The 6,019-nt window shown below is 53.4% G+C and overlaps 1 pseudogene across 1 annotated transcript; it reads right to left on the bottom strand.

The window, feature by feature from the left end:
* Window positions 1-1,418: 1,418 nt before the first annotated feature.
* On the bottom strand, window positions 1,419-5,603 carry LOC149314387 (pleckstrin homology-like domain family A member 2 pseudogene; annotated as a pseudogene). Its single transcript, XR_016280917.1, has 2 exons — window positions 4,863-5,603; window positions 1,419-1,841 (listed from the first exon to the last, which is right to left on the bottom strand). The product of XR_016280917.1 is annotated as a pleckstrin homology-like domain family A member 2 pseudogene (transcript).
* Window positions 5,604-6,019: the final 416 nt, after the last annotated feature.

Here is a 6,019-nt window from a genome sequence, read left to right as displayed (position 1 = left end):
TTTAAAAGATAAATATCCCAATAAGAAGCTCCCCTACTTATATACAAAAAGGTCTTTGCCTGCTGGTGAAAAGAGAGCAAGAAAGGGGCCAGCCTATCCTCTTGTGCAAGGGCATTCCAGAGGGTGGGAGCAACCCAAAGAAGGCTCTCTCTCATGTCCTCACCAAGCGAGCCTGTGATGGTGGTGGAACTGAATAAACCTTCCCCAATAGATCTTAGGACCCTTGCAGGCTCCAATGGAGAGATACGGTTTCCCCATGGGGGCTGTTGTACATTTTTCTCCACTCATAACACTGGGACCCAGGGTCATCTTATGAAGCTGAGTGGTGGGAGTTCCAGGACACACAAAAAAAGCATTTCTTCACACAAACAACTTAAGCTGTGGAATTTGTTGTCTTGTCACAGAGTGCAGTGATATCTTTAAAAGAGTGGTCTAATCATTTGAGCATAGGTCTATGACTCTGGAGACCAGGATTTAGAACCCCCACTCAACCATGAAACCCACTGGGTGACTCTGGGCATGTCACATGCTCTCAGCCTCAGAGGATGGCAATGGCAAACCCCTTCTGAAGAAATATGCTAATAAAACCGTGTGATAAGTTCACCTTAGGGCTGCTATAAGTCAGAAATGACTTGAAGGCACATAACAACAACAATCAAGTATTACTACAGAATCACGCCATCAATGGTACTATTGAATACTCTCCTGCAATAGCAGAAGCAGTGCGCCTTTGTAAATCAGATGCTAGAGAATAGGAGGGTGCTGGACCTGATCCAACAGGGGCTCTTCTCACATGGAGCCACTCTATTATGCAGTTTAAGACCAGATTTATCAAAAAACACCTAGAATGGAATTGAGCACCCCCTCCCCCCGTATTTCTCTCTCTCTCTCTCTGTGTACATGTTCATGCCTGTGTGCATTCAAGTCATCTGTTGAGCTATGGTGACCCCATTTTGTAGGCAAAGAATAGTGGTTTGCCATTGCCTTCCTCTACCATAGCCTGTAGCATCTGGTATTCCCTCACAGGCCAGGCCCTGTTAACCTTCCAAGATCAGACAGGATTTAGTGCCTTCATGAGATTTACGCTGGAATAAAGCTTTTACTTCGAATCCAAAACTAGCAAGTTAATGAAACACACACAAATGCACAGCATGTAATTACAAACGGGGTGGCGGGGTGCCCCTCCAGTTTCCTTTTTGCATGAGGAGACCAGGAACAAAGAGGGAAACCCATTTCTCCTTGCACATTTGGATCAAGTCAGTCTTCTGTGCCAAGTGCTGATTAGTGTAACATGTCTCCAACCTTCCTCCTAGCAGACTGCTGTCCAGATTAGCACATTTTGTTGCTGTGTCACAGGTCTGAGAGTACTACTCAGCACAGTAATTATGGAGAGATTCACATCAGACATTTGGTAAAATAAAGTGAACATTTCACATAATTTATTTGGAATGGCCACATCAAAACAAAAAAAAGGCAATATAAAGACAGATGCTTCCTTTAAAAGCAGTCATCAAAAATAAATACAAAAGACAGATCCTACAAATAACTTAAACTGTTTTTCCCCCATCTAGAGGAGTAGAGCAGTCTTTGCATCTTTATAAATAGAAAATGAAATAGTAGTTTGCAAGCTGGTCTTGTTTTCAGTTAGCCAGACTGCATGTTTTCTAAGTCTCTTTGGTCAGTAAATGCCGTTCAGTGAAAACTTGGCTATTCTGCTCAGCCACTTCAGATTTGATGAAACTCCGCAAACTTCTGGCACCCTGTCTTGCTTTCCTTCATTGGTACCCTGTTCCATTGCAAATCTCAGTCCAAGGCACTTGATCTTGCTTGCCATCCAGATTCTAAAGAAAGAGGAAAACATAGGACATAAAAAAGTGAGCACATTTTCTTCAAAGAAAATTATTAACTGCTCTTACATGTTCTTATCAAATGAAGTTTTCTGTAAAAAAAAGAAGAGAGAGAATCCACAGTCCTTGTTCTTGACTTGTGCTGTAGGTTGCACATAATGCTTTTCTTCAAATCATGGTGCACAACCTACAGCAGAAATGAAGAACCAGAATTGTGGCTGCTATTTTGTAGACAGCTTCATGTTATCGAAAGGCTGAGTGGCAACGTTATTCTTAACAGCATTAGGTAGTGAGGCCTCCTGGCTTTGCAGAAATCGGTCTTTGACTATGGTGGCTGGGGATGTTGGGTATTGCAGTCATACTCTGATAGGGAAAGGGTATGGCTGACCTTAGAACCCCTGCAGGCCAGGGGACAAATGCCTAAACTTTCCCTTACTTCTCAAAGAGGATAATGGACAGCATTCAAAGTTGTCCAAAGCTTTCTGCAACAAGGCAGCTGCTAGATGGCCAACTTGTGTCCAAGGTATTGTTGGACTGCAATTCCCATCCCCACATTATGGGCTATGCCAATTGGGGCTGATGGGAGTTGCAATCTAACATCCAGAAGACCCTACATTGCTTGCTCCTGCACTAGAGTTTTTCAACAATGGTTTGCAGGGCAATCCTGCATATTCTTATACAGAAGTAGTTTCCTTGGGCTTGATGAGATTTACTCCTTCATAAGCCCATTCAGGATTGCTTAAGTTTGCTGAGCCAAGATGTGTTAGTGATTTGAGTGTTGAACTAAGACTCCAGGAGACCAAGGTTCAAATCCCTGCTATGAAAACCACTGGGTGCCCTTGGGCAAGTCAAACTCTCTCAGACTCTAAAGGCATTGTCAAACCTCTTCTGAGCAATCTGGGCAAGAAAACCACAGGAGAGGGACACTGTAACCCTGAAGACAGGTAGCAGCAACAAGCTGGCTGGGACTCTTCCTTAACTGCTTACAGTTAGAAGAGGCCCTTCTCTCCTACACCACTTCCATTTTTAGAGAAAACATCCCACTAGATCAGACTAAAAGTGTACATGGAAGAGCCAGTTGGGTTAAGGCTATCTGGCAGGAAGTGGATGTTTGGATCATCTTTTTTTGGTTTTTTATTGCATAAATAGATTTTCTTTGCACCAGTATAACTCTGTCAGCATTAAGAGCCGGTTGCATTGAGGAACACTGAACTAGGACACCTCTACATGTGGATCTTGGCTCCCCACCTCCCTGGCAATGACCACCTTTCCCTGTATAGCCCTTCTTTCACCAGTCATCCCCTTCAGATTGCAAAAGGGTGGGCTGTAAGGATCCCATTCTCTCTCACTCTCAGGAAATCTAAGGGAACCAGCAATCCCCTTAGTTTCGCTGAGGTGCCTGACAGAGCAATATTCCTCCACCCTCAGTCTGCTCCCTCTGGGTTAGGCAGCAAAAGCCCTGGATAGGCCAGATTTGCAAGTCAACTTCACAAACACACCTCTGTATAGCAAAGAGAGCAAGTGGTGGAACACCCTTCTCTAGCCTGGAGCCCTGCTGGGTGGGGATGATGGGAGCAGTAGTCCAACACATCTAGTGGGATCCAGGTTGGGGAGAACTGCTTTGAGAGGGCAGGAATAAGGAACTAGGGCAACGGGGGTCTTGAATATTCTGGGGCTATTTTCAAGACACTCATTTTGGGCCAATGTCCTTCAAGCTGGCAACCTCCCAAAAGGGAGACCAACCAGGAGACCTGCCAGGCTCAAGGCCTCACTTTGCAGGGAGTCAGTAGTCAGGTATTTTCTAAATACTTCAGATTTCTAGTTTTTTGTGGGTTTTGGGGTCTCTGTGGCCCTGTTTTCTCTAGAAGAGCTTCTTCCTGGCATGGCAGAAGCCTTCCCTGAAGATGCCAGCCACTGATGCCAGGGAAACGTCAGGCAGAAACCCTTCCAGAACATGGCCACAGAGCCCCACAGAGGAGGAGGAGGGATGCCAGGGCTTGCTGCAGGGGATGGAGGAGAGGTCCTGGGGCTCAGGAGGCCTTCGAGGGAGGGAGGGAGGGAGGGAGGGAGGGAGGGATGGATGCCAGGGCTTGCTGCGGGGGATGGAGGAGAGGTCCTGGGGCTCAGGGGGCCTGGGAGGGAGGGAGGGAGGCCAGGGCTTGCTGCAGGGGATGAAGGAGAGGTCCTGGGGCTCAGGGGGCCTGGGAGGGAGGGAGGGAGGGAGGGAGGCCAGGGCTTGCTGCAGGGGATGAAGGAGAGGTCCTGGGGCTCAGGGGGCCTTGGAGGGAGGGAGGGAGGGAGGGAGGGAGGGAGGCCAGGGCTTGCTGCGGGGGATGGAGGAGAGGTCCTGGGGCTCAGGAGGCCTGGGAGGGAGGGAGGGAGGGAGGGAGGCCAGGGCTTGCTGCGGGGGATGGAGGAGAGGTCCTGGGGCTCAGGGGGCCTGGGAGGGAGGGAGGGAGGGAGGGAGGCCAGGGCTTGCTGCGGGGGATGGAGGAGAGGTCCTGGGGCTCAGGGGGCCTGGGAGGGAGGGAGGGAGGGAGGGAGGCCAGGGCTTGCTGCGGGGGATGGAGGAGAGGTCCTGGGGCTCAGGGGGCCTGGGAGGGAGGGAGGGAGGGAGGGAGGCCAGGGCTTGCTGCGGGGGATGGAGGAGAGGTCCTGGGGCTCAGGGGGCCTGGGAGGGAGGGAGGGAGCGAGGCCAGGGCTTGCTGCAGGGGATGGAGGAGAGGTCCTGGGGCTCAGGGGGCCTTGGAAGGAGGGAGGGAGGGAGGGAGGGAGGGAGGCCAGGGCTTGCTGCGGGGGATGGAGGAGAGGTCCTGGGGCTCAGGGGGCCTTGGAAGGAGGGAGGGAGGGAGGGAGGGAGGGAGGCCAGGGCTTGCTGCGGGGGATGGAGGAGAGGTCCTGGGGCTCAGGGGGCCTTGGAAGGAGGGAGGGAGGGAGGGAGGGAGGGAGGCCAGGGCTTGCTGCGGGGGATGGAGGAGAGGTCCTGGGGAGGGCAGGGGCCTCCCTTCGCCTTACCTTCTCTCCGTCGGTCTCCCTTCCTCAGGAGGCGCGGCGTTCCCGGGGGCCGTCCTTCGGCGGGGGCTGCTGTTCCCGGCGTTCCCGCTCTGCCCCCCGGGGGCTCTCCTCCTCGCCCTCTTCCTCTTCCTCTTCCTCTTCCCGGGGAGTCCGGTTCCTCCTTCGGGCGCGGAAGCGTCGGAGGGCGCTCTGGTTCTGGAAGTCGATCAGGGCCAGGGCGATGGAGGCGTTCCAGCCGGTGCCTCCGGGGCATCGGAAGTCGATCTCGCGGCGGTCGGTGGTGACCAGGGTGAAGTAGAGGTACCTGCCTGTCCGCTCCACGCAGTCCACCTTGGCGATGGAGCCCAGGCCCAGCGCCTTGCCCTTGGTCCTGGCCGTCTTGCTCTCCTCGCTCGGGGGGAAGAGGCTCAGGCTCTCCCGGCTCAGCACCACCCGCTTCTTCTTCCAGACCTGGAACAGGCTGGCGCTCCGCTTCTCCAGCTCCCCGCAGCGGAGCACCTCCGAGCCCGAGACCGAAGAGCCCACCGGAGCCGGGACGCAGCCCCACCGATGGTCCCGCATCCTCCCCAACTAGCCACCGGCAGCCACCCGAGGAAAGGCGGAGAGAGGGACCCAAGGCGGCTCCGCGTGGCTGAGCTGAGCTCCTCTGAGGAGGAGGAGGGCCAGGGAGGGCCCTTTATGGTCCTCCCCGCAGCCCCTGCTCCGCCCAGAGGGCCCTCCTCCTCCTTCCTGCCGCCTCCCTGCCTCCTCTCCTCCCCCGCCTCAGGCGACCCCCAGGAGCCTCCTCCTCCTGCTGCTCCTCCTGCTGGGCCTCTTCCTTCGCCAGCCATTTCCGGAGCCCTTCCGTCCAGCCTTCCTTAGGAGAAGCCCCCCCTCCCCCTCCTCTTGTCTCCTTTGGGTCAGTGGTGCCGATGTCTGCAAAGGAAAGGCAGACTCCTGCCAGCCCCTGTCTGTCTCTTCCCTCAGAGCAGGACAGGCAAGAAAGATGCTAGGAAGACAGGCGCTGGAGGAGAAAAGTGCTGAGGATCCCATAGACAGCCAAAAGGACAAACAAATGGGTCTTAGAGCAAATCAAGCGGGAAACCTCTCTGAAAGCCAAGAAGACCAAACTGAGGCTGTTGTACTTTGGATACATCATGAGAAGGAAGGATTCACTG

The sequence above is a fragment of the Sceloporus occidentalis genome, unplaced genomic scaffold, assembly GCF_023333645.1.
Source record: "Sceloporus occidentalis isolate IW3139 unplaced genomic scaffold, rSceOcc1.0.p SCAF_4, whole genome shotgun sequence".
Taxonomy (NCBI): Eukaryota; Metazoa; Chordata; class Lepidosauria; order Squamata; family Phrynosomatidae; genus Sceloporus; species Sceloporus occidentalis.
This window is presented reverse-complemented; position numbering and strand designations above follow the sequence as displayed.